At 41.1% G+C, this 25,147-nt stretch overlaps 1 protein-coding gene across 9 annotated transcripts in view; it reads right to left on the bottom strand.

The window, feature by feature from the left end:
* Window positions 1-25,147, bottom strand: part of PHACTR1 (phosphatase and actin regulator 1) — a 504,389-nt gene that overhangs the window by 279,858 nt on the left and 199,384 nt on the right. Inside the window, exon 1 of one of the 9 annotated variants that reach the window (XM_081056323.1) lies at window positions 8,412-8,711. The exons of 7 other annotated variants lie outside the window; for them this stretch is intronic. The gene's annotated coding sequence lies outside the window, so the exon portion shown is untranslated. Of the gene's footprint in view, window positions 1-7,924; window positions 8,014-8,411; window positions 8,712-25,147 lie in introns of those variants that run through there. One more of the 9 variants, XM_081056324.1, reaches the window with a different exon arrangement.

Here is a 25,147-nt window from a genome sequence, read left to right as displayed (position 1 = left end):
CACTATGCCTGAGTTTGAATTCCTTGTTCTGTTTTCTACAAGCAGGGTGTCCACGAGCAACTTTCTTTGCTTCCTTGAGCCTCATTCTCCTCATCTATGAAATGGGCATAACAGTCCCTGTCTCATAGGGTTGTTGTGAGGATTAAATGAGATCACTTAGCAAGAGCCTCTCAAGAGCACCTAGAATGCTTCCAGACACTTTGTTTCGTTTCTACTGTTGCTTCATTAACCTGGAACTCACAGCCAACAGTGCTACAACTCATGCCTAAATGAAGCTGTCACGTGGGGTATCAGGTGTGGTCTCTGGTCCCGCTCCCCACGTAAGAACACAGGACATGGTGAGGCCAAAAAGGAACACCCACGGAGCCATAGGTAGGGGAGTCATACCACTATAGTCTCACTGGAGGCTAGATTCACACGACGTGCGACCTGCTGTCTGCTTTTCTGCCAACCGACCAACTTGCTAGCTGCAATCGGCCTCTCTGCAATCCGCAATCCACATTCCGCCGCTTGCCAGCTCAGCCACCACCTTCTTGCTAGCCCCCATTTTCTGCTAGCGTAGCCACGACAGTTATATTAGTGGCCAATGGCTCACTGGTTACAGCTGATGGCCATCCAATCACAGTTGATGGCCATTTACTACCTGAGCCAGCACCTTTCTATGTGAGGCAGAGAGCCTGGAAACTGCTCTCTGGGGCTCTGTCCCACAGAAGCTTATCTCACGCACATATTTTCTCCATAAAGCACATCCCAGGCTTCTAGTGCTTGGGAACACTAGACAGCACCTCAGCACTACACCTGGGGACGATCTTAAACAGCAAAATCACCAACAAAAAGTGAAAAGCATGAGACGGAACAGACCACCAAAATGACACTTGTTTAAAATATGAGAGCTAAAACAAGAAGGCAGAGTGTCATCTATTCCAGTTTGAGCTGGGAATGTACATGTGGGGCAACTGAAATTTTTCACTGCTCGGCACATGTCTGCGGAAGCACCATGAGTATTGATTTCCGGGTTATAAATTTTAGCAAGTAAGCAAATTTGCAAATACAGAATTCATGAATAATGGGGATCGACTGTATTTGTACTTACCTTGCAGGTTTGCAGTACAGATGAAAGGAGATAATCTAAAGGAAATGATCAGCATCTACGAGGCATTCAACATTATGATTATGATTAATTATTATGATTATCATTATTAACCTTTATTCTGTTCTCTGCTACTGCAATAGCATTGTAACTGATCGGTGACTCACCATCTCACTCCATTCACCCCACCCTACACACAGTTTTATGCTCCGACCATGTCATTTTCGGCTTGATATTCAAGTTCATTCTAGTGTATCTACAATTGGTTACTTTCTTTTCACCCTCTCATCCAACAGAATTGGCCTGGTCACCATGCCTTGTGTATAATCCCAGAGTGCCTTCTTCTGTGATTTTACTTCCCATTGACTCTCTCTCCTCTGTTGGGAATGTCCCCTGCTGCCTCCTCTCCCTCCCTCCATACTGAAATACATCTATTCAGCCCTCAAGACTCTTGTTAAGAACATTTCTAAAGCCCTTCCTAGCTGGAATTAATATCTTCCTCTTTTCAACCTCAATAACAACTTTTTTGTTGTTATTGTTCTCATGAAGCTGTCATTTTCTATACTTTACTAAAACTTTTATGCACATATTTTGTTTCTCTATCTAGATATGGATAGATCTGTTTCATCTTTTCTTATCCTGCAAAACTCTTTGCACGAGAACTTGTCCTTGATTAAGTAGATAATAAGTGCTTACTGACTAAATACAGTAACAGTAACAACAACAAAACCCCAAGGTTTTGAGCAATTCTACATATGAACAAACCAACTTAAATAAGAGTCCCTAATTTACACATTTGGGAACCCATACTAGTTTTCTTAGGCTAATGGCTTGGTCCTGAGTATGTGCTCTTATGCTTTTCAGCCTCCTGGTTTTTTTCTGGGCAAGTCATGAACCTTAAAATCAGGGCAAAATAATACAGGCAGTGACATATTCCAAATTACGTCATAGTTTTTCATTCAACAGGCTCCTTCTAATAACCCAAACAAGAGACTTGATACTTGGAGAGGATATTGCATCCAAATAGTTTGAAGGTTGGGAAAATTAATTTAGCTCACTAACCCATTACATTCCCTGCTTCTGAAATGGATCCTGGTAAAGGGGGAATCTCTCTGCTAATAATGGAGTGTGTTCTTGTTTATGATGAAACCGTACCAGGAGAAAGATCAGGAAGTCCGAGCATGATGCTTGGGAAACTGAGTCTTTCCTCTTGTTCATTGGAGGCATACCTTATTTTTAATGAAAAAGGACATGACAGGGTGTTGTTTTCCAAATTCCTAAATGTGTACTTCTTTTTTCCTTCCAATATAATTCTTCACCACCATCAGATGATATAAAAAGAAAATCAAGCTACGGGTCTTGCTTGCGTGACATCCTCATGTTTCCTGTTGGGATCTAGCATCCAGACTGCCAACAAGGAGCTGGGATGTGCCCTACCAGAATTTCCAAATGGTTCACCTACAGGTGCAGCTGCATGTGGGGCGAGGGGCTAGGAAGGCAGGGAGCATGCTCACCCTTACGGGGGTACACCTGAGAGTCACCTGTTCCTGCTGTTATCACTTTCTCTTTCAAGCCTTCTCACGCCTGTGAATTTAATTGGTTTCTATTCCCCTCCACTTCCCATATTTGTGGGAACATTTCAGCCATGAACTGGGCCTTGTACCACTCTGAAATAAAAAATAGGAAGCCTTGTACCACTCTGAAATAAAAAATAGGAAATCTAGAAAGAAAGTGATATGTAAGTATCACAAATCATCTTCCTTCTCAAAAATTCTGTTTCAGGAATAAATGTGTGTGTCTTCACGTGTGTGTATATGTGTGTATATTTCAGGTAACCATGTCACTGAGCATCACTGCTTATACTGAATGGGAACAAGGAGAGCTGGGGGCCATCTGAAGAAATGGAGAAAAATGTATATGATCACATGAAACATGGCAGGAACTTGGATGATAGGATCAATCTTCCTTTAAGAGACAGAATTTTGAATTTTGAATGGAAATGGGAAATTAGCCAATGAAATGTCATTATCCTTTAGATCTCCAAGGAGCACCTAATTCCAAGCAATGTTAAATACATCCTCCAAGACATGCAACTTGCTAGGAACAATCTGCTAGTTCTTTGACAGAACACTGAGGTGGAAGTAAAAAAAAAAAACACACCAAACAACAACAAAAAACCATAAAAAACAAGATCCTCACTTTCCCTCTTAGTTGAAATATACCAGGAAGTCAAGCTTCTCTTGCATCTTGGGCCAGGTCTACCAGGCTACCTTCAGTAGTGTGTCCCAATGGCAATTTGGGGACATTGTTTTCCTTTATGGAGATACCATTTTTCCTTTCGGACCTGATACATTCCTAAAACACGAATACACCTTTTAATGAATTTTCTTAATTGATGGACTGAATCATGTCTCCCCAAATTCATATATTGAAACTCAAACACCCAGTACCTCAGAATAAAAAAAGGACTAGTGACCTTATTTGGAGACAGGGCCTAGAAGAAGGTAATCAAAGTTAAATGAGGTCATATGTATGGGGCCCTAATCCAAAAGGACTAGTGGCGCTTTACGAAGAGGAAGAGACACCAAGGATGTACACAGAGGAAAGACTTTAGAGGACAAAACAAGAAGGCCACCTGCAAGTCAAGGAGAGAGGCCTCAAGAGAAACCAACTAACCAGCTAACATCTTAATTTTCGACTTCCAACCTCCAGAGCTTTGAGAAAATAAAGTTCTGTTGTTTAAGGCACGCAGCTTGTGGTAATTTGTTATGGCAGCTCCAGCAAATTAATACAATAGTTAGTGGTTATTCATTAATTATGGATTAGCCAAAGTGATTTTATTCAGTATTGTTAAGAAGAAAACCCCATTGCTTAGCAACACACACAATTTTTTGTCTTTCTTTCTTCTTCTTTTTTACTTTTTGTCAATCTTCTTTTACCCTGTGTAGTTATTAATACCTGTTTGATAGGCCCAGATGGAGTTCAAGTTCCTAACTTTGTTGAGGAGAACACTCTAAGGGTCTTGTCGTCTCATCAGTTTTGACACAATATCTCATCTGTTTCTCTCAGTAACCCTGGGAGTGGAGTAGGAATTATTTTTATCATTTTATAAATGAGCAAGTAGACTCAACTGATTTACCCAGGGAATAGGACTGAATTTATAACGAAGTCTTTCAATCCCACTCTTTCTGCTATTTCTCCCACATTCCACTCCTTTTTCTTTTTCCTTAGCATTATAATATATATTTCAAAGTTTGAGGTGTTTTTGCATTTCAAAATTAGCTTCTTTACTTTTGAATCATGTGTCTTATTTGTCTGTAGTCCTATTGGCCTTTTTTTTTTCCTGTTTCTCTTAATTTTAGACTTTGGTGTTGACTTTGTGGTAGCTTTCTTAGAAGAAGACACTATTATTCACTCTGCCATTTGATGACCAATCCCAGGGAGGACTTTTAATCAGTTAGTTTTCTTGAGGAGCCCAGACTCTACCTGGAGACCTTTTATGAAATCCCTTCTCTTAGCTCCTGCCTTGTAACTGTGGATTTTGCATTTTACAGGAGGCTGAATACCCATGGATTGCAAAAGAAAAGTTCTTTTGACATCTTTGCCCTTTAGACTAATTATACAATTGTCTTTGACTTTATAGTACAGCAAGTCCTCAAATAACATGGTTTAGTTCAACATCGTTTCATTATAATGTTGAGATGACGTAAGAACATAGCTCTTGTTTATATCAACGAGCTGATGGTAAAATTGGCTAAGTTATATGTTTCTTTGCTTAAAGTCGCAGAACCAGTCAATGATGTCACGTGAGGACTTACTGTATATGGTCAGGAGTTTGCTCTGCAGGAGGCATGAAATCCCCATATTAGGGGGCTGGACACTGGACAAGCCTAGCAGATTCTGTGTTGTCCCCATGGAGGCTCGGAACTGGGTAGTCATGATCACCCTGACACCTGTCGTCTGAGACCAGCAGATTCAGAGCCACAACTCATAGCAGGGCTGAAGTGGGGAAAAACTAAGCCTGCCAAACCAAACTACATCCATGGAAGGTATTTGAGGCTCTCCAGAGACAAGGGCTCCTCTGCCTTTGTTGGCCCAACCCTAGTGTGATCCCCTAGTGGGGTCATCAGGGGCAGTATGATCCATGGGATATGGTGCAGGGAGTCTGCAGACAAATATCCCCCACCGGCTGCTGTCACTGATGTCTTGTGTGGCTTAAACCTGTTCAATTAACTCTTCTGTCCAAGATATAGGGACAATAATGCCTCCTCATAAAGAGAAATAGCCATGTTAATGACTTATTTCCAGAACAATTTGAGGATGATAGATGTTGACCAAGTTGTACAACATATTCTTTACCCTCTGGTACATTAAAAGGAAAAACATGACTGGGTTTTTCAAGTATTTTGTGGTCACTAGGTACCATAATAGCAGGTATGTTTATTAGGTGCTAATTATGCCAGACACTGTATTATGTGCTGTTCTCGTCATCTGTCATTTTATTTACTTCCCATACAATCTATGGGTAAGTACTGTTATTATCCAATTTTACAGATGTAGAAACTGAGTCTTAGAAAGGTCAGGAAACTTGTCCAATGCCCTGAATAGGTGGCAGAATTGGAATGCAAACCCAAGTCATTCTGAACACTTTTAGTCAAAGTACTTATATTTCTAGAAGGACTGGATTTCCAACAGCTGTCCTTCCTTTTTCACATTTTCTGACCAGTTGTCCCATGAACTATTGAACTGTCCCAGAAATGGACAGCCAAACAACTGCATTTCCCAGACTGCCCTTCAGACTGAAAGTAACACAGTAATCCTTTGTGAGACCACAGTTCTTGTTCTTGGAGTAAAAAATGTTGCACCACGATTTAGGCAGATTACCAAATCTCAGAGAATTAGACTACAAGGCAATGCACTCAAAACTATTATACATCGGCTACAATTTGGAAGGCACCAAGGAACCTTGCAGTGTATGGAGGTCGTTCTTATGCATCTCAGACCTCATATATTACTGAAGTACCGAAATGCAGGTTTCCAGCAAGTTTCAACTGATGGAAATCTGGAAAGGAACTCACTGTGCTGATGTTAATTATTTAAGCTTTCCTGAGGGATGGCCATGGCCTGCAAAAGGGGCTCCATAAGCTGTTCTCTTATATTATGGATATTTATAATATCACACTATCTATATTTCAAATGTGGGCTTTAATATAATCTCTTATATTATGGATATTTATAATATCACACTATCTATATTTCAAATGTGGGCTTTAATACTATGCCTTTTGGCTTTGTGGTCATTGTTTAGTTTTGTTTGTTGAGCAGCAGAAGAGATGGGGAAGATAGGACCTCAGCAGAGACAGGACTCTAGAAATTCATAATCAACAAAGTCCTTTTGATTCCCAAATGTGGTCCATAATCCCAAAGATTTAAGAACTACTGATTCAAGATCATTTTAATTCTAATATCTAAATACTCTCTGTCATGCAGGGTGTCAGGCGGGGTCTCTGCTCCCGCTCCCCAAATAAAAATGCAGGACATGGTGAGGCCAAAAAGGAACACTCATGGAGCCATAGATAGGGGAGTCATACCACTATAGTCTTGCTGGCAGCTGGGTTGGAGACACAGGAAGCAGGAGCCACACTGTCTGCAACCTGCTGTCCACTTCTCTGCAATCCTCAACACGCGCTCCGCCGTGCTAACTGCAGTCCGCACTTGCCAGCCACCATCTTCTTGCTAGCCCCCATTTTCCTGCTAGCGTAGCCACAGAAGTTATATTAGTGGCCAATGGCTCACTGGTTACAGCTGACGGCCAACTAGCCACAGCTGATGGCCACCCAATCACAGTTGATGGCCATTTACTACCTGAGCCAGTACCTTTCTATGTGAGGTCGAGAGCCTGGAAACTGCTCTTTGGGGCTCTGTCCCCACACCCTCTCGCAACAATAATTGCACCACTCGAAAGAATTGTTTATACCAGATGCATTCAAGTCGTATACTTTGCCTCAAACCAGGGGCAAGGTGGGGAAGGAGTGGGGAGCAGCAAAAACTTGAGTGTCTCTTTATAGGCATCATTCTAAACCCTTTTTCCCTTTCGTTCTAACATCACCATATTCTGTTAAGAGCACCTCATGTGGCCAGAAAGAATAGCAACTAGAAATGAACTCTTCTAAACGAAAGCCTTGCCTATTTCTCAGGTTGTCTAGGAGTCAGTGGAAAAAAGATCCACTGTAGTATTTCTTATTCATGCCAAGGGAGCTGTTATTAGTTCCCATATTGATTATTATCTCCATGCCGCATTTTTCTCTCAAAACGCCACAGCCAGAGATGGGGTCCCACCAAACCTATTTCTTTGCTTATCCTTTCATTTTCCCAGTTATCTTTATTTTTTCCAGTCACCTATAGCGTCTCCCTGTGCCCTCCCCCCCCCCACACACAACCCCATCACCAAATATCAATTGCTTATTTGGTTTTTCCTTTCCGGTCTCTTTAAGTCAGAAACTTCCTGAGGTTCCTAAGCTGCCTGCCTCAGCAGGCATGCAGGACTCCCAGCAAGTCCCTATTGCAGGGAGATTTGCAAGTGAATCTCCCTCATCTGAAAAACATCACCAGATCCCTAAGTATCCCTCCTCTGACTTGCAGGTATCTACACAGACACAGTGAGTTCCAACACATTTTAGGAACCCATCGGAGGATTGACAAAGGAAATCAATCGATGTTGGCAGCTCCAAAAAAGGAAAATTCCCTAAACCGAACAAAATATAAAACCCATACAGAATCCAACTAATAAACACACACAAAAGCAATAAAAGTATTTAAGACTCAGATGCCTACCTTACAGATTTCCCAAAGCTCTTTGCTCACCCATGGAGACTTCTCCCTGCCTGTTTTCTGGCTCTCCAATAGATGTGCTTTCTTACACTGAGCAACAGTCTCCCCAAGTGTCGGTCTCTGAAATACACATGCTACACACGCCCATACAGCCTCTCAGTACCAGGCAGCCCCTTTGCCTCCCTTCCCAGTCCCGGCTTGCCTGTGCCGATTCCCTGACCACTGCTAACTCCTACACAGGATGGAATGGGGAAGGAAAGGAAGCCAGCAGGAGTTGGGGACAGAGGCAACTCACCATGGATTGGGTGGCCACCCATCTAGGCAGGAAGGGTCCATTTTCTCCCTTCCCTAACCTGAAACCCCCTCCACAGATGGTTCAGGCTCATTCAGATCCCAGAGCAAGTTGGCAGACTCCTGCTAGCGTTCCCGGCAGGGACCCCGACCACTCGGAGGCAGCATTCCCCAGCCCGCAGACATGATCACCTCTTACCTTCACAAAGCCCCACTTCTTAAAAGCCTGGCTGGGGTCTCCAAGGAGTCATGCGTTTTACTTCACATTGCAGCCAACCCGTTTTAGAAGCAGGGAACATTTCAAAATGAAAGAGAAAGTAAGCCAGTGATCCATCCAAACCAGACCCCCAACCAGCAGTTGGCCCTCTGCAGCCTCTGGGAGTTCTCAGACTCCGTGCAGCCCACCCAACACTTTCGACAGGGAGATAGTTCAGAGGAAACTGCACTTTGGCTGTCCCTAACTCAAGGCCTGGGCTGCCTTTTTTTTTTTTTTTTTTTTGAGTATTTGTTGAGCTTTTTAACATGCAGGTTGTCTCCTTCTGCAGGGAATTACTCAGTGAGCCCGTCACCTGACTTACAGCAGCTCCATTATATAATTCAAACTGTGCTATTTGAGTTCTGATCAGAAAGTCACACTCCTCTCGTCTCTCCCTCACCCACCTCCCTCTCCCCTGAGAGTGGAGGGAGAGGCAGAAAGGGAAACACTCAAAACACCAAACAACAACAATGAACCTTTCTTGAAACTTGGGGCTGGGGGGCATGCTGCGTTTTTGCAGTGCATTTTTATTTCCCTCTGGTTTTATTCTTCTTGGGTCAGGACTTCCTCAATGCCAAGGCTGAGACAGCAGGGATTTCTCAAGATGTAACATCTCAAGATGGAACTGTAGCAGTTTCCTTGATTTTCTTCTAGGGGGGTCTGTCTGTAGATTAGAAAAATCACTGAATGAATGTTCAAATGATAGGGTCAATCATCAGTTGAAAACCCTCACATAGATGTATATCACACATGTGCAAATGAAATCTAACACCTACACTGTTGATTACTTTTGCCACATAGCTAAGGTCTGTGAAATGCCAAAGGGGTAGCTTGGGCTGAGGGGATCTTTAGCCAACCGTCTGGCCCTGACCTTGATCCTCATAAACCCTCTCCAGACACCTCAAACAAGCATAACATCTGACTGAAAACTGCATGCTTGCTATGCAAACACGTCTTCAAGGCCAAGCCCCCAGTCTCTACTTTCAACAACATTGAAACCCTGAAGGCCACGGATATTTGGAAGCCACCACTGTCTTGGGTGAAGAATCATTTTTAATTAGAATCACTTCAGTCTGTCCCACTTTCCTCTTCTTAGCATCTGTCATCTCTATCCAGGTGTTATATATGGAGGGGCAAGTATGTTAACACAGGATTGACCCATGAGTGACATCAGTTACTCACTAAGTTTCTCTTGGAGAAACTTAGATGACATAAATGAGCATAACACTTAAAGAATCATGAAACATGATGGGCAAAATAAAAAACTGCAACCTGTTCATTATTTTCATGTCAAAGCTGGGATGAAGAGGGGGCTCTGGGCTCCCAATCTTCTCCCAACCATTGGAGCCTTGCGGCTAAATATGGGAAGTACTTGAAAAAGACTGTTAATATGGAATACTACTCAGCAATAAAAAAAGATGAAATACAGGCATTTGCAACAGCATGGATGGATCTTGAGAATATCATGCTGAGTGAAATAAGTCAACGGAAAAAGTCAAGAACCATACAATTTCACTCATATGTGGGATATAAAACTAAAAGCAACAAATGAATAAGACAAACAAAAACTCATAGACACAGACAACAGTTTAGTGGTTACCAGAGGGGAAGTAAGGTGTGGGGAGGTAGAAGAGGGTAACGGGGGTCAAATATATGGTAATGAGTGGAGATTTGATTCTGATGAACAGATCATGCAATATACACATGATGTATTATAGAATTGCACACTTGAAACCCATACTATTTCATTAACTAATATCACCCCAATACATTTAATAAAAAAGAAAAAAGAAAAAGAGAGTTCAAGTCGGTGGGAACAAATGCTAACACTGATCAACCTTTGTTTTGTCCTAGGCTGACCTCTGCTCATCCTTCTGTGTCCCCCACGCGTATCCAACAAAGGAAACTATCTGGTCTTTCCCGCCTGTCTCCAGCACTGTACGTAATATTAGGTGTCATTACTATATTAAACTACGGGACATTAGAGTGATATGGTGCCCTAAAAATAACTTTCAAAATGCTTTGCAACTACCTATCCACTTATCCCCCTGAAAGGATTCGAGATAGTTACTATTCTCTTTAGACAGACCCAAGGGAGCTAATGACACAGGCAGAAATTAGAATTCAGTGCTCTATTTTGCAAAGGAAAACCATGATACACATGAAAAAATTATAAATGTGTAAACCTGAATGACAGATTGATGTCTGTTTATATCTCTCCCTCCAGTTTTAGTAAATACAATGTGGTGTGGCAGTTCCTATAATAACTACTTCTTTCTTAATGGGAATAGGGGAACACCGTAAGATATTACAAAGCATCAGTTTGCTGAGACCCTTCCCAGTTATGGGAAGAGAACCGATAATACAAAATATGCCGTTGGTCTGTATATCGTCATCAAATATTGACATTGCAAAACTTGAATTTCCTAGACCAACACTGTCCAATAAAAATATAACGTCAGCCACATACATAATTATAAATTCTCTACTAGTCACACTAAAAAGGAAAAGCATCCTGGTGAAATTAACTTGGGTAGTTAATATATTTTATTTAATCCAGTCTATCCAAAATATTATTTCAACATGTAATCAATATAAAAATTATTCACACGGTATTTTATGTTCTTTTTCTTATTCTAAATCTCAGCAACCTGATATGCATTATATGTCTTTTACACTACGTCACACCTCAGCTCCATTTCAAGTGCCCAATAGCCACGTGTGGTCAGTGATTACCACCTTACACAGCTCAGCCCCAGACTACATTTGATCACTTGGGTTTGGAAATTTTTCCTTGAGTACATGTACATTTGTCTATCCCTACTTAGAACTTTAAAAGGGAAACTGATTTTTTTTTAATTTGGTTTTAGCCTTATGGCATAATTTAAGCGGTATTTTCTTGAGTGGAGCAAAAAAAAAATCAAATAAGCTTGGAATGGAAATAGTATTAAAGGTTCCATTCTTTTCATGTCAGCAGAGGATCGTGAAGATTAAAAAGAAATCTCAGGTGTGTAACAAATCCCTTCCTTGCGTTACCCCCATCGCCAAAGTTATGCTTGACTGTAATTTCTGTCTACCCTCTCTCTATGCCCTCTCCTTGCAGTCCATCTCAGAGCCCACAAAGTCGTATTAAGTTTACCTGTCCCCTTTTCTCAAGTCCCAGGGCCTTGGCTATAACCCAGACGCTCCCCAGAACCCCTGCCTGGTCTTCCTGCCTCGACTGTCTACCCATTCAAATTCATTTTCTATTCTGCTTCAGTGTGAGCATGCTGAAAGTAGACATTTAATCATGTAGCTTCTCAGCTTAAAGCCTTTAATAACAACGTGGTACCTTTTAAATGAAATCCTTTGTCGTGATCCACTAGGCAATCATCAACTGGTCTCTGGGGAACTTTCTGGCCCATCTCCTGCTATACATTCTTTGATTTTACCCTGGCCTACATACTTGACTGTGCCAAGATTTCTTCCACGACTTCACGCCCTTCTGTAAAGTCTGTTTCGTCTTTCTGGAATGTCCTTCCTTAAAATGCCTACTCCTCACCAAACAGAAAAATCCTTTGAGCCACACTCAAGTCATTACTGTAGCTTTTCCTGGTCTTTCAGTCAAAATTAACAGTCCCTTCATCTGTGTTATCACACCCCTTTTATAAACTGATGTTACAACATTTATCACATTCTATTATAATTACATGATAAACAAGACAAGAACGGACTCAAAAAACAGGAACCTCATGCCATTTACCTTTGAAATCACTTTGGGACGTAGTGATTTCAATAAATGCCTGAGGAATTCCAATACATTTTCCTTTCATTCCCCCCACCCTTCCGAGTGTCTAACCACCTGGTACCTCATCACCATTAGCACCATTACACAGCAGCCAATATTTATTAGTGCTACTAGGTACCAGACACTGGGCTAAGCATTCTATATACATTTCACTTAATTCCAACAACAAACCTATAAGTTTGGGACTCCTCAGTGTTTAATAGCTGTGGCATCTCTAGTATAGTTTTGTTCTTTCAACAAGTGCTTAAAAGTCATTCTGATAACACCTGTTAGGACAAGCCGATATGCAGTTATGCCGCCAAAGAGTGTGGGATTTCATACTTGTCTGTTAACTTATTTGTTAAAAGACAAATAGAGGTGTCTTCTGTTTTATGTTTTTAGTGTCTCCATCTCTAACAGTTCCAATTCTTAGTGGTCCAGGAAAACAGAAAACCTAACTTAATAGTATTCTGTGCCGAATAAGAGTATGGTGGCCCTGCATAAGGGCACGAGAAACCCAGTCACGTGAACATCACAGGATGTGACATTTAGTTTTGCAGCTCAGAGTCATTTTTGGCTTTTACCTTTGGCTCTCTAGTTGTTTCCATATAATTCAGTCTAGGGGTGCTTTAGAAAGTGAAGGGATGAACCCCAAATGCTAGAGAGGCTATGGAGCTACAGGAACTCTCATTTATTGTTGGTGGGAAGGCAAAATGGGACAGCCACTTTGGAAGACAGTTTGGTGGTCTTACAAAACTAAGCATACTGTTGCCATACAATCCTGCAATTACATTCCTCGATATTTTCCCAAATGGACTGAAGACTTATGCCCACACAGAAATCTGCACATAGATAAATCAATTGTGGTACACCCATGCAGTGGAGTATTATGCAATGCTAAAAGAAATGAGCTATGAAGCTATGAAAAGACGGGGAGGAATCTTATGTGCTTATTATGAAGTGAAAGAAGCCAATCTGAAAAGGTTCCATCCTGTATGATTCCAGCTATATGACATGCTGGAAAAGGAAAAGCCATGGTGACAGTAAAAAGATCAGTGGTTTCAGGGGTTGGAGCAAAGGAGAGATGAATGGGTAGATCACAGAGGATGTTTAGGGCAGGAAACTACCCTGTATAATATTGTTATTAATGATGGGTACCTGTCATTATGCATCCAAACCTATAGAATGTACACCAAGAGCGAACCTTTATTCAAACTATGGACTTTGGGTGATAATGACATGTCAATATGGTCATTATAGCAATGTGTCAATGTAGATTCATAATTGTAACCAACATAACACTCTGGTGGCAGGAGCTGATAGTGGGGAAGGCTTGGGTGGGGTGAGGGGCAGGGGTATATGGGAACTCTTTGTACTTTCTGCTCAGTTTTGCTGTGACCCTAAACCTGCTCTGAAAAATGAAGTCTCTCTCTCTTTTTTTTTTTTAAAGTGGAGGGACCAGAGAAGGGCTTGCTCATGTGTGCCCGGGGATTATGTTCCACGGGTTGTCGTATTATGTACAAGTTGTTTTCCCAAGGTTGTCAACTGCTCAAGTTTATTAATTGTTTTCCCTGTTTTGTTTCCACAACACCACTAAACTAATGATAATACGTGTACTAAGGGATTAATAAATATTTGTTTAAATGAAATTAAAACCTTAATGCTTCATATAATAAATAAGTAGTTCCACCCACATAAACCCCATCATAGCCTTAGTGTCAACAGGAAAAACTATTACTGATGCGATTTCTGGAAACACTGGAGCCTGGGACAGCCTCAGATTGGAGGCAGGATTGCGTTAGGAGGCCAGACAAAGGGGCTGGAAGAACAGCAGTGTCCTGGGAAAGCTTAATTGCTTCGACTCAATCCTGAAAAGTTCTATGGCCATCCCTTGCTAGATTTACAATACACTGCACAGAGCAGGTCTGTCTCTGTCAGGCGAGGTACTCACCCCCTGTGAGACTCAGTTTCCTCATCTGTAAAACGGGGAAGAGGATATTGTGGACGTTACACAAGATCATGTCTACAAAATGCTCGGCAGAGTGATTGGCTCATGTCTGTGTCAATTAATGAAAAATGTTTATTCTTAATATTAAATAGTATTAGACATTACGTGATAATAATGACGTCTTAGACATGGCATTGAGGATCTCAAGAGATGCTGGTGCCTGTGTGAACCCCTCTTCTGCTCTCTCATGACACTTTTTTTCTGTTCGACTTGCTGTTGGCACATATTAAGATGGTAAAGTTTTGGACTTTCATAACCTCTGTCTTCCTTCCTTCTTTTTTCCATATTTCCCTTCTTCTTTATTTTCCTTCTTCCTCCCTCCCTCTACTCTTTTTTCTCTTCCTTTCCATTTATTATTTTTAAATCAGTTTATTTCATCCCCTGCTATTCTTGGCCAACTAACTGAGGCTCTTTGTATCAAGCTCTTCTTGCCAAAGCCATATTAAGCTCACCAGGTGGCTAACCTTAGACCAGCCAGTTACTGCTTTCTCTTGGAAGGCCTGCAATACACAGAACAAAAAAGGTATGAGGTCAAAGGATTCTTGTTCAGAGCAAAGGGGGCTGCTTCATCCAGAGCTTCCCAGAAGGCAGGCAGAGCCTGAGAAGAAAAAGGTCTGAGGCCTCCAGCATAATCCACAACAGAGCAGCCCAGACCTCACTCCCTGCCAAGTCAATGCCGCCGCCAATCTCAAAGGCCATTTTTCATATTGTATTTTGGTTAGCTCAGCATAATGTCTATGTGATAGCTTTACTTTGGGAGAACAATAGAAAAAGGCAGTTTCCTGGAGGGGTAGGCAGTTGAGTTGCTTCCTTTAATTCTCTTTAAAGCACCATGGGGAATTTATGTGACGATCTGTATCCAAACAGGACTAAAATCCAAGAAAGAGGAGAGAGGAGAGAGGAGATACACAGTGGCCCTTACATAGGCCAAAGGAGTGAGGTTTTAAAGGTGGAGAATGCAGTGGAGAGAGCTCTGGGAATGAATTCTAGTTCTGCCACCTTTTCACTGGGGGCAGGTTATTTTCCCTCTGTTTCTTTCTGTGTGAAATGCTGATAGTAACACACTGAGGCAGGGGGAGTCTGAGGTGACGTTTGTAAAGCCCTGGTGTACAGCAGGTACAGAATGACCTTGGCCAGGAAGGTTTTCTCATGTCTAAAATGGAAAGAAATTACAATGTTCTTTTTATAAAGTTCTTTGCTGGAAGTTCAATGAGACCTCCAACAAACGGTAAGTAAGTACCACATGTGTATGTCTTTCCTGTCCCCAAACCTCCATGTTTCAGATTAGGTTTTCCAAAGATGGACACAACTCTATCTTCTATCCCACCTACTCTTCTAGAATCTCGCCCCTCCCCTGGTAAGTGGTAGGATCTAATTTCTCTCCCTCTCAATCTGGATGAGCTTGGAACATGCTTGTGGCAATTCCGTGGGACTACAGAGGCTGAGTCATAAAAGGCAATGCCTTATTAGTTGGAATACTTGCTCTTGAAGCCTTCCGCTGGCAGGTAAGCAGTTGACCTTTAAGGCCGCCATGCACTGAAGAAGCCCAAATCAGCCCTCGTGGAGAGACCATAGAGAGGGTTCCCAGATCCTCCAGCCCAACTGACTGTGACCTCAGGACAGACAGCTGGAACCAGGATCACCCAGATGAGCCCTTCCAGAATTCTTGAACCATGTCAATGAAATGTAGATGATGAACACACAACGAAACTTAACTGGGAGAGAAATATGTCTTCGTTACACTCTCGTAGAGAACAATATATAGGGTTCAAAGCTTAGGCCCTGGTATCAGGGAGGACCAGAGTTAGACTGACCTTTAAGAAAGTCCTGTGTGACCTTCAAGAAGTCTGCATGTCTAAAAAGGTGATAAAAATAATGCCTAGGTAACAGAATTATTGTCAGGATAAATGAGGTGGTTCAGGTTAAGAACTTAGCATCATAACTGACACAGAGTACACATCTTAGATATCGTTTGCCATCATCGTCATCACCACCAATGCCACCAATGCCAACACCACCACCACCACCACCAAATCAATTCCATAATCATTATGATGGGTTTTGCTCCTAAGGCCTTACATCTGGCTGAAATATGACTCTTTCATTAATCACACTTTCTTCCATATAGACACTTTACCTTCAACTCATGGCTATAGGGCTGCCATTTCTCAGCCTTCATGCTAACGTCATAGTCATGAGGAATTGTTTCAAACAATCTAATCAATCTTAGCTGCTTTGTACAACTCACAATCAGCCATTACTTTACCCTCAATGCTCTCAATTGTCTCGGTCATCATTACATATTAATGGCCAAGTATTCTGGAGCAGAAAATCCATTTTGACTAAGGATACACACTGTCTCCTTCTAGGTCTGTTGGGCCATTCAGGTCAGCCTTTGAATACCTATGATGAGCCAACAGAGGAGAAAATTAAGGTTCAAAAAGATAAAGTATATTGGAAACAGCCTAATTGTTTGCTCACTTATTCATTCATATATCCATTTGGCTACTCAACAAATAGTTATTAACAGCTGACTATGTGCTGGGCTCTGGACATGCAAACATGAGCAGAACAGAGCAGATGTGATTTCTGTTCTCATGTTGTTTTCAGACTGGTGTCAAATAACTTGCTCTGTCAGCAAATAACCCTGGCTTTGAATATGACTCTGTCACTTACAATATATGTAAATCGCTTAAACATTTTTGAGCTTCCTCCTTTCCTTAGGGTCATCATGAGGAATGAATGAATTAATATAAAGGCAATGCTCACTGCAGTACGTGGTAATGTGTGTGTTTCTTTGCCCCAGTATCACATGACTAGTCGCTGCTAGAGTCGGGATACAAACCCAGGAGTGTCTGGCTCCCACGTTTGTGCTTTTAAAGGATTTTTCTAATTATTATAATTATTTTTAAGTCTCACTCCTTTTGATTTTGATGTTTCCCCTGTCATTAATTCAATTCATCACTCATTCAAAAATGAGAAAAAAATGTTTTTGCATGTGTTTTTTTATCCCTCTTCTGCAGAGCCTACTGCAGCAAGCATTAACAGATATGAAAATCATAAGGCCACTATATGGTCATCACAAAAAACAACAACAAAAACACCAGAATAGTTCTATTTCTTCAGGTGATACTTGGGAAACCACAGTGAAGTGTTGGGTTTTGCAGAATGTTCTATCAACTATAAATAGCACACCAGAAAGCACCATAGTTACTCAGAGCTTATCTAGCCATGTGGTAATTTATGGGAAATTATTCCTTTATTTAAAAATTGGAACTTTTATAAAATTATATTAATGATCTATGGGACTGCCGTTAAAAATCCACCAATTACTGCACTGTATGCAAAGTCTTTCTAGACCTCTGAGCCCTCTATCTGTTGGATACCACATTGCAATTCTCTTGCCTTCCAGGACACCACTTACTCTAAGCTACCTTGAAACAAACAAATCAATAAACAACTGTGCTTATCTCGTTTTCGTTTCCCCATTTGTCTACTTAGACGTTGGGTTCTCTCCTAAGTCCTCTCCTGTTCTTACTCTCCTGTTCTTACTCCTCACTGAATGATGCCATACCTGATCTTTTATTTTACTTTTCTGGAGCCTTCCCTTCTATAGTTATTTCTCTAATTCACATCCTTAGCCTCACTCACTACAACTATCATAACAACCGACTGCTCTCCATTTGCAAATTGCTTCTCTCTGAGCTTTGTTTTTCACACCACCACCAGAATGATTTTTCTAACACCAGGCTAGTATGCGACACTTCTAAAAGATTGACATTGCTTCCCTACCTCATAAAGTTCAAGTTGTTTAGCGTAGGGATTCAAGGTTCTTCCTGATGTTGCACTATATCCCTGTCTTCTCTTTCACTGCACTCCTCCCAGATGCCTAACTTTCTGCTATTATATACTTCTTGGTAGTCCATACATTTTTCAGCTCTCCCTACCTATCTTCTCATCAGAAAATGCGCTTCCTTTATTTTCTATCTTTTGTAACATTTCCTACAATATGCTTCTCAGAATACTGATCTTAAGAAATACTCTACTGAAGAAAAGGAGCTCTGGTCAATGGTTCTGGGAAATGCTGTATACCAGATTCCTCCCTCCCCTTGGAAGTTACATGCACATTAGCATTTCAGATGCTCTGAGAAGTCCTGCAACACATAAACCTAGTTAACTTTGATTAATCCAATATTTCCTAAACACTGGATTCCTTTTTTTTCTGGAAACCTTTAGAAACTAGAGTTTATCAACTATATTTTGGGAAACACTGAACTATTCAAGTCCTCTTCAATTCATTCATTCTTCATTTGTTCATTATTCATTTACTTGGCAAATATTTATCTAACATCATGCCAAGCATTGGAGAATGTACTGAGGGAAAAATAGAAGGCAAGAAGGACAGAGTCCCTGCTGTCTTAAAGCTTATAGTTTTGCTTGAAGGGGCTATAAATTCAACATGCAACAATCACAAAGTGTGCTAAGAGCTATCATAGGGGAAGGAGAGTTGTGGCAGTGCATAGTCATAGGACTTAGTCTGGGGGAATGGTTAGGGAGGGCTTCCTGTACGAAGTGGCTTTACATGGGGGCCTGAAGGAGAAGTGGGGGTTAGCAGGTGGAAGTGAGGGGCAAAAGGGGAAAGAGTTTAAGTAGGTAGGGTCAGCTATTTGTGTGAAGGTCTGGAACCAGAGAGCATGTGGATGACTGACAGACTCCGAGACATAATATCTTAACCCAAAGGTCACACTTTCATCCCCCGCTCCCAGAATCTCCTACCCTATCCAGCTTACTAACTGAATGTTCAATAAATATTTGCTGAATTGCTATTTCCCTGATAGTAATTTGATCACACTATTATTTTAGGGGGGCTGATATGATATGTTGAGGCACAGAGCTACACACACACACACACACACACACACACTCCATCCCCAACACTCTTAGTATAAAAGTCAAGTAAGATAATTATTTTTTAAAAGGTTTGTTGTTAAAAATGTATATGGATGGTGTCTTACTAATTTTATTTCTAATTTATTTTTTAATTAAAGAGTTAAATATAGATATGTAATTGTAAATGGTGGGGTAATTTTCTTAATTAACTCTATTGCTGGCTAATCCTCTTTAACATGTTTTCCATCGTTGGGTGGCTTATTTTTGTCATGTAGCAAATAGAGAAGTAACACTGTAATTGGATAGTTTGGACTAGACGCTCAGAATTGAGTGTACCTAAGGGCCTGAAAGTAGCAATCAGCTTCTCTCCCTGTAACCACCACACTGGGATTCCTGTCCTCATCGTTGCCTTCATTCTCAGACACACTGTAATTCCTGACCTTTTTTTCTGTGCCTGCCCTCTGGTAATATAAGAAGAACCATTCCTTTTGTCATCTGTACAACAGAGGGTAATGTCTCTTAATTAACGGAAGGAAGTAGTGCAATGTAGTGAGAACCCTGCAATTGTTTCCAGTTCATCCCACATGCAGTTTGGCCAAGTTAATAATCCATAAAATGACCTAGGATCTAAATATGGAGAATAATCATCTTTCATCAGACATTTTTCTATTGCTCTAGCAAAAGCAAGAAAATTCAAAGGTGAAATGCATACAAGGTCTACAGATTTACAGTATCATCAATTCAATCCCAAATATAATCTTAAATAGATAAGAACTGTATACATGCTATTCAGATCTTATGAACTCCCAAATGTTTTACAACCTCTATAAATCATCACAGGTTGGCAGGTGTCAATTCAACCACCAGTGGAGCAATTATTTGATTGGATACATCTTTTGTCACCAAAGTGAGGACACCTTCATGGTCATGGAAAAACAGGAAAGTCATGTACCTTTTAATTTTACCAGAGAGTGCATTTCTAAATTCTTTGAGGATATAGAATGTGTCTTGCACATCTCTGAACTCCTAAAAATGCTTCATGGAACATCTTACCCCAGATCTATAATACCTTTTGAAAAATTGGGATGAAATACAACACATAAAATACAATTTTAGTGGTCCTTCCTTCTCCTTCTCCTCCTCCTCCTCCTCCTCCTTTTTCTTCTTCTTTGTGTTGTTGTTGTTGTTGTTGCTTGTGTGTTAGAATATTTCACTTCCTGAAGGTGAGCCAGAGGTGGCATTTGGCATCAGAGAGCTAATGTCCATCCGTGTAGGCAGTGATTCCCCCCATGGCTGCTTTTCACTCAATCACTTTGTGGGTGATGTCGGTTGTGAACAGGATGGGTGAGTTTATGTTTCTGAATCTGATGTTTTCTGCTAAAAGTTGCTCATACTTTGGGGAGGAGCTTCTCTAAAAGGAAATACCTAAGGAGTCTCTGACTGTATTAGAAAATTTATTTTTACTAATTCAGGTCCACCTGTGATGTTTGGATTGCAAGTTCTATGTGCTAATATTTCTGTCTACTTTGCATAATTTTTTACATCAGTGCATGTCTTCAGCTCTACAAACATCAGGTTGTATAATGTATACCTTTGCTTGTATGCTTGTTCTTGGTTTATAATTTGCCCTGCGTTCTTATCATGTTGTGTCTCTGACTCACTTCTGCTGGTGACTCTCTCTTCCCAACAAAATTCACAACTCTGCAGCTTCCCAGAATCCCAGTGTTGTGTTTCAAGGATTTTTAGCTTCCACCCTCTTTAGGTGAGAGTCAGATTCAAGTGCAGAGACGGGAAGTGGTGGGATAGAGGGAATGGCTTCTAGTCCTGCACTCTGTGCTGAGGAAATGTCCTGGTGCAATGCATAGGGTGCTGAGAACCACCCCCTGAATCTCTTCTTTTATTTCAGCCAACCAACCGGTGCCATGGTTTTCTATTTGCTTCTGTTCACAGTTGTGATCTGTAAGAAAGACCTTTGAGCTATGTTACAGGGATGATTTATGCCATAACAAGTGGTCATTAAGAGTGCCACATGTAGTGGGCCAAGTGATCTACAGGACATAGGAGGTGGGTTACGTATCACGTACCTGTCATTGATTTGCTACCACTCTGGGGGTATTTCTAGAAGAGGCATTTACTGCTGGTCTGGTTTAGCTTTTCACCAGCTGAAGATTTATCTAAATGTCCTGGGACCCAAGGATTTTCTGTAGATGAACTGGCATGGTGAGTGGCCTTGGCCATAAATCTGGTCAGTAGCAAATGATTTCTCACATGGAATTGGTGCTGTAGGGAGCCCAATAAGCATAACGTGAAAATGAAAACTATATCCTTGCTATGCAAACATCTCTTAAAGTCCAAGCCCCTAACCTCCACTCTCACATTGAAATTCCTAAGGCTAATCTATATAGACATTTTAAAGCCACCACTGTCTTCGGTGAAGGTAGTAAGAATTATTCAAGTCTCTCCCAATTTTCTCTTAACACCTGCAAAGAAAAGACAGCAAATATCTCTGTCCAAATGATCTTGAGAGCCAAGCGTGTTAAAACACTAGAATTGATCTATTCATGAGAGGCTAAGAAACTCAGATGGCATTAATGAGTGTAACACTTAGAGCTTCATTAAACATGCCCACGAACATAAAATTCGAAACCCTGTTTGCTTTTTACATGGCAAAGCTAGGATGAGATGTATGCAGGACATGCCCCACGGAGGCTGGAAATGTGCATTTTAGTCACTTCTTGGCAACACATAGGTCCCAAACAACAAAGCTCTGTGAGATCTCATGCCTCCTTCCACTTAAGGTTTGATGGGTATTACGAATTTTAAACTGAGTTCTGGTCAGCCATCTATAAAGCAGTTTTATCTCCACTGAATATTTCACCATCCTAAATAGAAACTCCTCCAGCCTGTTACCTTTTATTTAAGTTGTTCTAAAGAAGAGACATTCTAAACCAATACATTGAGCGTCTCATTAGTTGAAGAAGCACAAACCTCTTATAACTGTGTTACGTACAAGAAATTCATCTTTTAGCACCTAAAGATGAAAAGCAGCTTTAAGGAGTCTGAATTCCATCCTACACTATGAGGTATTTAATTGTGGTAGGAATACATGTACCAGGAATCATCCCTTAATTAGTCTAAACCTAAAACATCAGTGGTTAAATGTGTGATTTGAGCTGATGCAATGAGGTGTGCTTTTGCTGTCATGCAGCGCAGACAACAATGCTGTTCAGATTTTATTTTTAAAATTTGGGTGATTATAACTTAAACTAACAGCAGGGGGAAGTGAATCATTTATTTGTCTCTCTCATAGCTTCTCTCTCCCCTAAGAGTGGTTCCATTCTTACAGCATTTACCTAGTTAGCGAGGTGTTACCCTGTGTCCTGAGGACGTAACATCATGGATTTGATCACAAATTGTATAGTAAACATTGGGGGACAGATGATTGCCACCCGCTCGTAACACAATGGAAACAATGTACTCATTTAATTCAGCACATTTGCTTGATGTAAAACTTGAACAATTGACAAGCAGCAGTTGGGTGTAGGAGGAAAGGTCTGGAGTAGACTAGGAAACATGGAGTTGAGCTCCCTTCTGCCAGGGATTAGCAGGCCACCTCGGCCACCCCCTCACTCTCTGGGCCTTGATTTTCTACATGCTTTCTTAGGTTGCATGCAGCTCTGAGATGCTAGGATCCTGGTGATCAGGAGGTTATAACAATACAGAAGAGTGGAGGGTCATGAATATACAACTTACGTGGCTGCTCAACTGCTTTCCTCCTCATGAGTCAGCCTGAGGACTGGCTGAGGTTTAGACTGATGAGGAAAGAGTTCTGGAGAGGAGAAGTGATTTGTCGACAGTCACACTGTTAGTACAGGTAGGAGAGAGAATGCAAACCAGGGATTTTCTAGTTTATCTAAGACAATCTGTCCTTAGGTTACGAAGATACTAAGAGACATCCATCTGAATTAAAGGCTTTACAATTGTACTTTCAATGGCTATTCATTATCCTTGGGCTAGTGAAGGATCATAGCTTTAGGAATATCGCGTGGTCTTGGATCTAGTTCTGCGTGATTCTGTCACACAATGAAGCTTCTATGCGTCCTATTTTTATCATTTTTATTTCTTATCCCCAGAAGTATTATGTAATGATTAAGAGTGTGGGCCAAATACAAAGATTTGTACACAGATGTTCAAGGCAGCTTAATTCGTAATAGCCCCAAACTGGCTATTAATAGCCCCAGTGTCCACTGACAAGTGAATGCATAGACCAACTGTGGAATAGCCACACAGGGGAACAGCACTCAGCAATAATAAGGAATGGGCTGTTGATACCCACAACAGGGTGAATGCATCTCAACATAATTATGCTGAGGGAAAGAAGCCAAACATAAGAGTCCACACTGTATGATTCCATTTATATGACATTGTGGAAAATGCAAGCTAATCTATACTGACGGAAAGCAGGGTGGTGGTTGCTTGGAGACAGGAGTGTGGAGAGGGATGGATGGGGGAGATGAGAAGGAGGCATGAGGAAGTTTTGGGAGTGCAGCATAGGTTTGTTATCTTGATTGTGATGATGGTTTCATGAGTATATACATATGTTAAACGTCGTCAAATTATACACTTCATGTAGAGTTTATTGCCTATGAATTATACCTCAATACAGCTGTTACAAAAAATAACACCCAAAAAACTGCAGGGGGCCTAGAGTTGAAACTCAGCCTCACTATACACTAACGGTGTAACATTTGGTGCACGTTATTCAGCTCATCGATAAAGGAGGTAATCATTCTTAGCTCAAAGTTGCTGTGAGGATTAAATGAGTTAATACTTACAGGGTGCTTAATAAGAATTAGCTCTTATGATTTTCCCAGAACCACTGAGGAAGGATTCTGCTTTATTGTTGGCATCTCATTCCTATAGGATTTGAGTTCATTAGTCTATTTAAGGAATGCGATAGTAAAGCCAGGCTCATTCACACAGATTTTCAGATCTCGCCTCAGCACCCTGTCTGGGAGCTCTTTCCTAGACACGATCCAAAATAGTACTCCTACCCAGTCACCCTTTAGACCATTCCTCTGATTTATTTTCTTTCCTAACACTTATCACATCTGACATGACACTACACATTGCCTTGTTGATTTGCTTCCTCTGTCTCCCTCCACTGGGACATAAGCTCCCGGAGACAAAGGACTCGGGTTTACTAATATAGAAGTCACGCAAGAGATATACGTTATGTGTTGAATACATGAATGACTGCATTATCTCCAAGATCTTTCCTTGGTGCTGGTGGCAGTGTGGTGGCAGCAAGCAGTCTTGTCTTTGCTGGTAGCATGTACGGGTTTATGTACCCTTATGATTTTGTGCAGCTCAGCTAACACACACAGGTAGCGAGGCAGAAAGAGCTCAAATTGGTTAAATCAGAGAATTCCCAGTTTTATTTTATTCTGGCTCTGGAGGATGAGGAGGTTGCATGGGTTGAATAAGGTATCTGAAACAATGAGGTCCCAAGACTAAAATGATGAAGAATAGAAATCTTAAGTTTTAGAAAGTTGCGAACATGACAGCTTTGCGGTGATCCACCCTTAAACTCTTTGCTTAATAGTCAACAAGAAGACAAAAAATCGGGTCCAAGGCACAAAGTCACACAGCCCTCCAGTGGCCCTTGAAAGTGCGGCCAATTTGTTCTGGTTTGGGTAACTCAAGATTTGCCTAGGTTGTCTCCTTTACTTTCTTTTTAATCCTGTGAATACAAAATACATATCTAAACTCAAAGGAGTTTTCTTGACTTGCTTCCATTTTCCTGTCTTATCCTCCTGCTGCCATGTTTCCTGTAGATGCTATGTTTTCAAGTTTGTAGTTTTAGGAGAAATGTGAAAATGGCATCAATGCCAGTTCAATGTTAACATCTTCTCTAAAGATGCATCTAAGCCATGCTCTATGGTGTGTATGCTTGGACCAGTCCTCAGGGGAGTACTTTTATTTGATATCTGTTTGTAAGCAGATCACTGAAAT

Source organism: Rhinolophus hipposideros (assembly GCF_964194185.1).
Source record: "Rhinolophus hipposideros genome assembly, chromosome: 8".
Taxonomy (NCBI): Eukaryota; Metazoa; Chordata; class Mammalia; order Chiroptera; family Rhinolophidae; genus Rhinolophus; species Rhinolophus hipposideros.
This window is presented reverse-complemented; position numbering and strand designations above follow the sequence as displayed.